Below are 12,356 nucleotides of genomic sequence, written 5' to 3'. Positions count from 1 at the left end.
TCACTCACACACACACACACACACACACACACACATACCAAGATGGACAGAGAGAGAGAGATACACACACACACACACACACTCACACACATACCAAGATGGACAGAGAGAGAGAGATACACACACACACACACACACACACATACCAAGATGGACAGAGAGAGAGAGAGATACAGAGACAGGAAGAGAGAGGGAGGAAGAGAAAGAGAGACAGAAGGTGTGTGTGTGTGTGTGTGTGTGTGTGTGTGTGTGTGTGAGTTTCTCCACGTTGTCTTTGGATAAAAACACATACAGAACTGGTGTGTACACAACACTGGCCCTGTCAGAGTGTGTGTGTGTGTGTCAGAGTGTGAGTGTGTGTGTCAGTGCGTGTGTGTGTGTGTCAGCGTGTGAGTGTGTGTGTGTGTGTTTTTTTCCAATTGCTAAAACACTAAACTCCATTCTCTGAGCTAAAGCAACTCAGTGAGGCATTCAGAGTACACTGTAGGCTGTAGACTGCAATGCACTTCTCATTTACAGTAATGAAAAGCCTGTGAGCTATATGAGCTGAACACAAGCTACGTATATGAGCTGAACACTGTGTTTATATATGAGCTGAACACTGGGGCTATATGAGCTGAACACTGTGTTTATATATGAACTGAACACTGGGGCTATATGAGCTGAACACTGTGTATATATATGAACTGAACACTGTGTTTATATATGAGCTGAACACTGTGTTTATATATGAACTGAACACTGGAGCTATATGAGCTGAACACTGTGAGATATATGAGCTGCCCTGAACACTGTGTTATCATATGAGCTGCCCTGAACACTGTGTTATCATATGAGCTGCCCTGAACACTGTGTTTATATATGAGCTGCCCTGAACACTATGAGCTATATGAGCTGAACACTGTGAGATATATGAGCTGCCCTGAACATTGTGTTTTCATATGAGCTGCCCTGAACATTGTGTTTTCATATGAGCTGAACACTGTGTTTATATATGAGCTGCTCTGAACACTGTGTTATCATATGAGCTGCTCTGAACACTGTGACCTATATGAGCTGAACACTGTGTTTATATATGAGCTGCCCTGAACACTGTGTTTATATATGAGCTGTCCTGAGCACTGTGTTATCATATGAGCTGCCCTGAACACTGTGTTTTCATATGAGCTGCCCTGAACACTGTGAGCTATATGAGCTGCCCTGAACACTGTGTATATATATGAGCTGCCCTGAACACTGTGTTATCATATGAGCTGAACACTGTGTTATCATATGAGCTGAACACTGTGTTTTCATATGAGCTGCTCTGAACACTGTGAGCTATATGAGCTGAACACTGTGTTTATATATGAGCTGCCCTGAACACTGTGTTTTCATATGAGCTGCCCTGAACACTGTGTATATGAGCTGCCCTGAACACTGTGTTTTCATATGAGCTGCCCTGAACACTGTGTTTATATATGAGCTGCCCTGAACACTGTGTTTTCATATGAGCTGCCCTGAACACTGTGAGCTATATGAGCTGAACACTGTGTTTATATATGAGCTGCCCTGAACACTGTGTTTTCATATGAGCTGCCCTGAACACTGTGTATATATATATGAGCTGCCCTGAACACTGTGTTATCATATGAGCTGAACACTGTGTTTTCATATGAGCTGCCCTGAACACTGTGTTTATATATGAGCTGCCCTGAACACTATGAGCTATATGAGCTGAACACTGTGAGATATATGAGCTGCCCTGAACACTGTGTTTATATGAGCTGCCCTGAACATTGTGTTTTCATATGAGCTGCCCTGAACACTGTGTATATATATGAGCTGCCCTGAACACTGTGTTTATATATGAGCTGCCCTGAACACTGTGTTTTCATATGAGCTGCTCTGAACACTGTGTTTATATATGAGCTGCCCTGAACACTGTGTTTATATGAGCTGCCCTGAACACTGTGTTTTCATATGAGCTGCCCTGAACACTGTGTTTTCATATGAGCTGCCCTGAACACTGTGTTTATATATGAGCTGCCCTGAACACTGTGTTTATATAGGAGCTGCCCTGAACACTGTGTTTATATATGAGCTGCCCTGAACACTGTGTATTGGCCGAACAGATTTACGGGTTTCCATGCATCAGGGAGAAACAGAAGGCTCCCTATATTATGAGATGGTCATGCAAAAATTGCAAATTCAGGGCATCAAATCATTTACAGGTCCTAAAGCATCATAGATTGAAACATATACACACTGATTGTCCTTGTTTATTTAAAAGTTAGAGGCCCTTCATACACATTTGCCTAGAGATCATACTCAAGCACAACAGTTAGGCCAAATTCATTCATATAGTTGTTGATGCATCTCATAACATAGGGAGCCTTCCTGATGCATCTCATAACATAGGGCTCTGCTTCTCCCTGATGCATCTCATAACATAGGGAGCCTTCTGTTTCTCCCTGATGCATGGAAACCTGTAAATCTGTTCGGCCGATACCTCCACTGCACTGACTCGTCCTAACTGCATAGGTCACTATGCTCTACAACATTTAGCTACAATGTCATTGTACATTATAGAGTGAGTAATGTACAATGACAGCTAAAATGAACAACAGCAATATTATATCATGCATACATTTGTACTTGCCTGAATGAGACTAATGATGCAGCTCCTCCTGAGGCAATGATGCAATCACTCCTCCTAGCAGACCTCCATACTGCACTCCTCCTCCTCCTCCACTCCTCCTCCACTCCTCCTCCTCCTCCTAGCAGACCTCCATACTGCACTCCTCCTCCTCCTCCACTCCTCCTCCTCCTCCACTCCTCCTAGCAGACCTCCATACTGCACTCCTCCTCCTCCTCCTCCACTCCTCCTCCTCCTCCTCCACTCCTCCTCCTCCTCCTCCACTCCTACTTTCAGACCTCCATACTGCACTCCTCCTCCACTCCTCCTCCTCCTCCTCCACTCCTACTTTCAGACCTCCATACTGCACTCCTCCTCCTCCTCCACTCCTCCTCCTCCTCCACTCCTCCTAGCAGACCTCCATACTGCACTCCTCCTCCTCCTCCACTCCTCCTCCTCCTCCACTCCTCCTAGCAGACCTCCATACTGCACTCCTCCTCCTCCTCCACTCCTCCTCCTCCTCCACTCCTCCTCCTCCTCCTCCACTCCTCCTAGCAGACCTCCATACTGCACTCCTCCTCCTCCTCCTCTCCTCCTAGCAGACCTCCATACTGCACTCCTCCTCCTCCTCCACTCCTCCTTTCAGACCTCCATACTGCACTCCTCCACTCCTCCTCCACTCCTCCTCCACTCCTCCTCCTCCTCCTAGCAGACCTCCATACTGCACTCCTCCTCCTCCTCCACTCCTCCTCCTCCACTCCTCCTTTCAGACCTCCATACTGCACTCCTCCTCCTCCTCCACTCCTCCTTTCAGACCTCCAAAGCCAGTCTCCAATAGAGGCCTGGGCCCAGTTTCCTGAAAGCATCTTAAGCCTAAGAGCGTTGTAAAGTCCCGCATGCAAAATAGTATAGCCTACATTTAATGGTCATAATAATGTGATGAAAAGCGGACAAAAATGCAATCAAGTTATGAAACGAGACATTGCCAGAATAGTTTGCCATTATCTTTGCTAAGTGAACGCTATAATTTATTAGGCCTATGAGGTAAAAAGCAGAGAAAGCAACATGTGGTTTAGTCTGTAGCCTACTGCATCAAAATCTAAGCCTACACATTTCCTCACTTTCTTACTCGACTTCTTTCTTATCTTCAAACGTGTTCTTAAGTGACACCGTGAAAAATTATTGCATGGTGCAACAATCTAATCTTAAATAATTACAATTATTTATGTCTGTGTGTGGTATATAACCTAGACTATTTGGGATGCTTACATGCAGATGTCAAAGTGTTTCTATTTTCGTATTGATGTGAATTAATGTGTAGATCAGAAGTTTAAATGGTAGTCCTATAGCTGTGACATGCAGTCACCTGACATCACCATCAAATTAGAGGATATTTCAGAACTATTAACGTGGACAGCTCCTCTTAAGAGTAGTGCACGCGCGTTCACGCTACGAGCATGTTCGGGAAACAGTCGAAAAAAACAAACGAACGATCGTTAAGATGAATCGTAGAAAACCCTCTTAAGAGCGTGTCTCCGTCGTTATCGGGAAACTGGGCCCAGGGATTTGACGGTGATGTCAGGTGACTGCACGTCACAACTATAGGCCTACCATTTAAACTTCGGATCTACACATTAATTCACATCAATACAAAAATAGACACTTTGACATCTGCATGTAAGCATCCCAAGTAGGTTATATACCACACAGAGACATAAATAATTGTAATTATTTTAAGATTAGATTGTTGCACCATGCAATAATTTTTCGCGGTGTCACTTAAGAACACGTTTGAAGATAAGAAAGAAGTCGAGTAAGAAAGAGAGGAAATGTGTAGGCTTCGATTTTGATGCAGTAGGCTACAGACTAAACCACATGTTGCTTTCTCTGCTTTTTACCTCATAGGCCTAACAAAATATAGCCTTCACTTAGCAAAGAGAGGAAATGTGTAGGCTTCGATTTTGATGCAGTAGGCTACAGACTAAACCACATGTTGCTTTCTCTGCTTTTTACCTCATAGGCCTACATGTAATAAAATATAGCCTTCACTTAGCAAAGAGAGGAAATGTGTAGGCTTCGATTTTGATGCAGTAGGCTACAGACTAAACCACATGTTGCTTTCTCTAAAATATATTCTGGCAACGTCTCGTTTCATAACTTGATTGCATTTTTGTCCGCTTTTCATCACATTATTATGACCATTAAATGTAGGCTATGCTATTTTGCACGCTAAAATCTGATTCATCAGGTAAACACAATAAAGAATGGGAATGTAAGTTGGATTATGTATTCTAATTTGTAATTCCTCTGTATGTCCTGTTGGTGACCTCAGTGAGAAGTACTGTTAAGACTCTCTTAGCCGGTAACGAGTACTCTGGAGCACTCATAGATCTACGAGTGTTTTCACGACGCTCTTAAGCTACGATGGTTTCGGGAAACAAACGGCAAATCTTAAGACGTTCGTAAGAGGGACTTTATGACGCTCTTAGGCTTAAGATGCTTTCGGGGAACTGGGCCCAGGTCTGTTTTTTAGTTTCGGGTTGTATTTAATCTTCTAAAACCCGTCAGATTGTCTGTTTAAAGCCCAGTTACAGAAAGGAGTTGCAGCGGTGTGAATTATATGTTGCACGTCATTGCAAGCCGTCACAAAGCATTCACCATGTCTGGTCACAGTTGCAAGGTTTTAGAATGTTGCATGAAGTTGCTGGTTGATAGAATGTTGCCGCTCATCTCGTCACAAATCTTTGGTGTGATTTGGGCTTAAGTATGGTGCAGACTGTGCACGTTTTGATTAGATGCCATTAAAAGACTGCGGTGGGGAAAGCTAGAGTTCCAAATTGTATAACTTTTTCAATAGGAACTATGCCTATATGTCCGACTTCGTCATCGTTCAATTCATCCCTTTTGTTTAAAATTTGCGGATAGGCCGATGGTAAGCTTGTTTTTATGCTGGCAACAAAACCAGAAGGGTTTGCGAACGTTAGGCTATTCTTTATTCTAAATGCGTACCGCCATGGTGATAAAGAGAATTAAGTCAGAAAAGGAATTTACCTTAGACTAGGCTATATACTGAAATAGTTTAATGATGTAAAGTCAAGTGCGCTTCTAATGGGTCTGGTGTGTGTGCGCGCAGTTTTTATTGATGAGTCGGAGTGGCAAGTCCTGCGCATAGTTGCAGTGGAATGTGGCTGCCCAGGGCATTATAAAACTTCTCACTCTTAGACCTACTCATACACGGCGCTGAAATGGCGTATTTAGTTGTCTAAATTCGAAATCGTCGGACATCCATTATTCACCCCTGGTAAAAAATATGTTCCCTCGCGCCTGGAAGTAGGCTATGATTTGAAATGTAGACTGTTGTCAAATTTGGCAAATACAATATGGGAGAAACAATATGGTTCATGTTCTCTCATGCTGTTTCATTCGTGCCGAAAAGGAGGGAGAATGAAACATTACGCACGTTCCACTTTTGTATAAATAGTAGTCAGGGCTGATAATGCAACTGTATTTGACAAAGGACCGATTGCTAGTGACAAAATATGAGCTTTCAGTGTGATACGATCTCTTTGTAAATTACGTTTGATTAAAACGTGTTTCATCTGTTCTGGCTATCCCCGCTATTTGGATCTTACTGTAACGTTAGGCTCTCACTCGATGAACAACATCTCAACACTAAATGAATGATGATCCGTAATTGTCACCAGATAGCCTAGTCATATAGGTAGATATTCAGTGTGTTTGAAATAATTAATTCGATAATATTTTCCATCTTTGCAAAGGAAAAGTTTTGTGTGAAGGGAATTAAAGGCCTGTCTCATATAGACGCCTCTCTCTAATACAAGCCGGTGCAGTTTCGCGATTTGGGAAAATAAAAGCCTGGGCTATTATTTGGAGTTTTACGGGTAAATGACTAGACTGGACTCACACAAGCGGAGTTTTATGCTGTGAAACGTTGAGGACCTGATTGCATTTTTCTTTTTTACTTTTTTTGGTGGCAGGTAGAGGTCACTGAACATTTCATTTTAATCTTGTTTGAAACATAGCAATAATGAATAAGGGGATCTATCTTGCACTCCAGCGCAATTGACTTTGCGCAAGTCACTTTATGGGCGGATCTTGGGCGCTGTTGCAATTTTACCGGCGGGTTAATGACTGTTGCGCCCGACGCAAATCTAAAATGGGGTGGTCTGAAGTAGCTACATTAATCATGGGTTTGGTTTGGGCGTAACGTGCAATAAACCAATCAGACCGTTATCTCACATTCCCTTTAAAAGCAGGGCGCTTGTTCCATGGTGTTAGGGTTAGGGTTAGGGTTCCATTTCCCAGGTGCACGCCAGGAGCGCTTCACAACAGAATAAACCGACGTTCTTGTTAGGGCTGTAAAAGGCCGAGTAGTAGCATTGTATGGGGATGGGAAAAACCCACCCAAATTACCTCACTATAGACGATGCAGCTCTTCTGTCAAATAAGCTCTCCTCTCCCGTGCTGCTGCTGGGGTATTTGGGTTAAATGGCATCGGCACATGCAGTTCAACATCACGTCTCCTAAAGTCCTCTAATATTTCCTCAGTTATGTCACCAACACATCCACGATCCATGGAAATGTTGTGTAAAACACAACATGCCACAAAGAATGCTGCGACTTTTTTAGGACTGTACTGTAAAGTGCCTCCTGACTTATCCAAACACCTGAAGCGCATTTTCAGTATGCCGAATGTTCGTTCAATCACACTGCGTGTTTCTGTGTGTTTTCGATTACCGTTTCACGCACTGTTGCTGGCATAATAAATGGTGTCATCAGCCATGTCTTTAACGAATAGCCGTTGTCCCCTAACAGCCACCCATCCAAGGGGGGATTCCCCTCAAAGATGGCTGGAATGGCAGAGTTTGCCAGTATGAATAAATCGTGGCTTGAGCCAGGGTAATTTGCAAATACGTGAGTGATCTTACAAGTTGCATCGCAAATCACTTTTATGTTGATCGAATGGGTTCCCTTACGATTGATGTAAATCAGTGCGTTTTCTGTTGGGGCACAGAGTTGCACATGGGTGAGAACCGCTGGTCTATAGCACCAAGGACACCAGGGAACCCACACTTCGCCCAAAACGCCCGCTTTGTTCTTTCCTGGCTGTCAGGTGTGATGGGGAATTGGATGTATCCCAGCATGTCGGACTAGACCTGATGTAACTGCATGTGTAGCCAAACTTATGGCAGATGGCGAAATGCCTCCAATGGAACTAAGGGGGTGCTGGAACGACCCAGACGCATAGAAATACAGTGGGAGGGACAGGGTGCATCAGTCCCCAGCTCATCTGCCAGGAGATGGCAGACATCTGTCACAGCCTGACGGGTCAGGCGTAGCTTACGCCTACATTCCACCTCACTGTGGGAGAGATAGGTATGTCTAGGCCGGTAGATCTTCTCCCTCCCGCGTCTAATTCTTTGTCCTAAGACGTACTCCATCTCACTGTGCCACTGACTTTAGACCACCTTTGTCCTGGTCTGTGGCGGAATTGCTTTCTGAAACTGCAAAATATCAACAGGGAACGTTTGCGCTGGAACACGCCCCCTCTTTTCGCTGAACCGTCCCCGGGGGCGCTGTGGAGGGAAAATTCCAATATGCGCTGACTGCAAAATAGGAAAGACAAACGCGCGAGTATACAAAGTCAATATGCGCTGACAGCAAAATAGGAAAGACAAACGCGCGAGTATACAAAGTCAATATGCGCTGACAGCAAAATAGGAAAGACAAACGCGCGAGTATACAAAGTCAATATGCGCTGACAGCAAAATAGGAACGACAAAAGCACGAGTATACAAAGTCAATATGCGCTGACAGCAAAATAGGAACGACAAACACGCGAGTATACAAAGTCAATTGCGCTGGAGTGCAAGATAGAGCCCTAAGTGTTTTAAGTCTGTGTAAAGCAATGATGCGTTCTGAGTTTGTTGCAGAAAAAAATATATTAACCACCCAGCCATATTTCAATGATTTAAAAAACAAAACATGAAAAAGGCCTATGTAAAGCAGGGTGGAAAAACGAGCAGTATTCTTCTAAAATATATACACAAATATCTCTGCTAAACAGGGCATGTTACATTGTTACAAGGATACAAGGATACAAGGAAGTTTATTGTCACATGCATATAGTTACTGGAAGTAAGAAATGCAGTGAAATTATGTCTGGTGTCAGCCTATTTGTGCATTAATGGGGGGGCAAGGGCTGCATAAAAAAGGTGGGGGAGGATTGGGATTGGGTGGGGGGCACCAACAAGGAGCACCCAAGAGCAACAGGGGCAAGGAAAAACTCCCTTACCAAGGAAGAAACCTTGGGCAGATCCACGGCTCAAGGGGCTAACCCAACTGCCAGGGGTCTTGGTGTGTGTGTTGGGGGGATGACAGGGGAGATGGGATAGTGTGCTGTGTATGTGGGGAGAGGGCAGTGTGCAATATGTGTTTTGGGGAAGCTTCCTCATGAGACAATGTGCTGTGTATTGGGGGGGGGGGGGGGGCAGTGTGCTGTAAGTATGTTGGGGATGTGTGTTGGAGAAGCTTCCTGATGAAATAATGTGCTGTGTATGTAGGGGGGGGGGGCAGGGACTTACTATTGCAAGCAGAGTACTGTATGTATGATGTATGTGAGTGACGACAGTGAAGATGTGTGTGTGGGCGGGAGGGGAGTGGAGCAGTGACTGTGTGTGTGTGTGTGTAGTGTGTAGGTGGGGGCAGTGTGCTGTAAGTATGTAGAGGATGTGTGTTGGAGAAGATCCTGAAGACAATGTGCTGTGTATGTAGGGGGGGGGGGGGCAGTGTGCAGCAAGTATGTAGAGGAGGCTTACTGTAGCAAGCAGTGTGTTGTATGTATGTGAAGTGATGACAGTGATGATGTAAGTGTGTGTGTTGGGGATGGGGGGGGGGGGGCAGAAAGGCTAGGCAATCAAGGACATGGGTAGATGGAGGAGAAATCAAAAATAATAAATAAAAAGTTCTATGGAGATGTGCAAAAGTTGGAGAAAGTCAGATATGTGTGTGTGCGTGTGTGTATGTGTGTGTGTTTTGACGTGTGATGAAATAAGAAAATAAATAAAAGGTCTGTAGCATAGGGAGAGGGATGTAAAAGTGCTAAAAGTCTTGTAGGTGTGTGTGTGTGTGTGGGGGGGGGGGGGGGGGTCATGAGTGCTGAGTAGTGAATGAGTGCAAAGTCAGTATAGTGTGAGTTCAGAGTTGGGAAATGTTTGAGAGTGCTGAGGAGTGAATGTGTGCAAAGTCAGTATAGTGTGAGTTCAGAGTTCGGATGGCCTGGGGATACAAACTTCTCCTGAGTCTCTCAGTTCTGGCTTTGTGACTACATAGGCGTCTTCTTGATTTCAGCGGTAGGAATAATCCATTGTTAGGATGAGAAGAGTCCTTCAGAATCTTTTGGGCTCTTAGGAGTACTCTTCTGGAATAGATATCTTGTAGAGCAGGGAGTTGAGTTCTTATAGTACGTTCAGCTGAGCGCACTACTCTCTGCAGAGTACTACAATCTCTAACTGTGGAGTTCCCATACCAGGTGATGATGCTACCAGTTAGAACACTCTCAACCGCTGAAGTGTAGAAGGCCTTCATGATGGATGTAGAAACTTTGAATTTCCTTAGCTGACGAAGGAAGTAGAGTCGTTGTCTGGACTTTTTCAGAACATATTGAGTGTTAACAGTCCATGTTAAGTCTTCAGTAATGTGGACACCAAGGTATTTAAAACTTGTGACTCTCTCTACAGGTTGCCCGCTGATCATTAGTGGGGTGTAACTGTAGTTCTGCTGCTGCCTTCTGTAATCCACTACCATTTCCTTGGTTTTATTGATATTCAGTGTCAAGCTGTTAGATTGACACCACTGTGCCACCTCATCAACCTGATCCAAGTACAGCTGTTCATTGTTGTTACTAATCAGCCCCAAGATCACTGTGTCATCTGCAAACTTGATGATGGAGGTATGACTACTGTTGGCTTTGCAGTCATGTGTGTATATGTTGTACAGCAGTGGACTCAAAACACAGCCTTGGGGAGCACCAGTGCTGATGGTTAATGAGTCAGATGTCAGACCCCCCACTCTAACCACTTGTGAACGGTTGGTGAGGAAGTAAAATATCCAGTGACACAGGGTGGTGTTCAGTCCTAAGGCCTTCATCTTTGTGACCAAGGTGAGAGGTACTATCGTGTTGAATGCTGAACTAAAGTCAATGAACAGCATCCTCACATAATTCCCATTCCCCTCCTCCAGGTGAGTTAAGGTGGTGTACATAAGGTTTGAGATGGCATCCTCTGTAGACCTGTTGGCTCTGTAAGCAAATTGGAGGGGGTCGAAGGAGGCAGGGAGGGATGAGCAGATAATGTTTTTCACAAGCTTCTCAAAACACTTCATCACTGTAGACGTCAGGGCTACTGGGCGGTAGTCATTCAGACATGATGGACTTTTGTTTTTCGGTACTGGAACAATAACAGACTGCTTGAGGCAAGTAGGAACTGTCTCTTGAGCCAATGATGTGTTAAAGATATAAGTGAACACAGGAGTTAACTGAGCAGCGCAGGATTTCAAAACCCTGTTAGAAATTCCATCCGGTCCAGTAGCTTTTCTACAATTAACCCTCCTAAAGGCATTGCTCACATCGACCTCAGAGACACAGAAAGGTGCATCCTCATTTGCTTCACATGCTGCAGCTAGTCCAATATAGTCTGTGTTTTTCATGTCAAAGCGAGCATAAAAAGCATTAAGTTCATCAGGGAGGGCTTTACTCACATTCATCATAGGAGGGGACTTTCTTTCAAAGCCAGTGATGGTTCAGAGTCCTTTCCACACTCGTGCTGGATCACCCTCCAAGAAATCAGCTTCAACTCTGTCTCTATAGCGCCGCTTAGCATCTTTAATAGCTCTACGTAAACTATAAGATGCTGCTTTGTAATCCGTTATATCCCCTGAAATAAGCCCAGCGTTAAGTCATGGTGCGTGTCTTTAATGCTCTCACTTCTCTATCCACCCATGGCTTCTGGTTAGGGAAGCTTCGGAACTTTACAGTTGGGATGATGGAATCAGTTAGCATATTGATGTAACTCAATGATACTTCCGTAAACTCATTGATGTCAACAGAGTTCGTCTTGAACATCTCCCAGTCAACGTTGCTAAGGGCGTCCTGTAGCCTGGCTTCCGATTCGTCAGTCCAGCGCTTGACCTCCTTCGTCACTGGGGGGTCCGTCCTACTTCTCTGTTTGTACATACAGTGTAGGCAGTAGGAAAACAGCGGCATGATCTGATTTTCCGAAAGCTGGTAGAGACTTCGCTTTGTAACTGTTCTTGAACTGTGTGTAGCAGTGATCCAGTGTGTTGTCACCACGTGTAGGGAAGTGAATGTGTTGAATAAATTCAGGCATGGACCGGTTCAGATGTACTTGATTGAAATCACCGGCCACAATAAGCGCAGCTTCAGGGTGCGTGTGTTGTTAGTGATTAATGTGACTGGATCTCAGAAACAAAATATTCAATAGTTTTGAACAGTAAAAAACAGCATGCGCGAATTCAAATGTGTTGAATTCTCAGAATAAAAGTTAGGCCTACTTGGTATTTTCAGGTGTTGTTGCTATGACAATAAACCATTTAAACAGTGTGAGCAAATCTCTAATAAAACATACTCTTCCCACTCAATTAATTCATTGCATGAATATACTATATATTTCTGTTTTTGCATGAATATACTATATATCTA

Source organism: Alosa sapidissima, chromosome 15, assembly GCF_018492685.1.
Source record: "Alosa sapidissima isolate fAloSap1 chromosome 15, fAloSap1.pri, whole genome shotgun sequence".
Lineage (NCBI taxonomy): Eukaryota > Metazoa > Chordata > Actinopteri > Clupeiformes > Clupeidae > Alosa > Alosa sapidissima.
The sequence above is the reverse complement of the archived record's forward strand: the minus strand, read 5'-3'. Positions refer to the sequence as shown.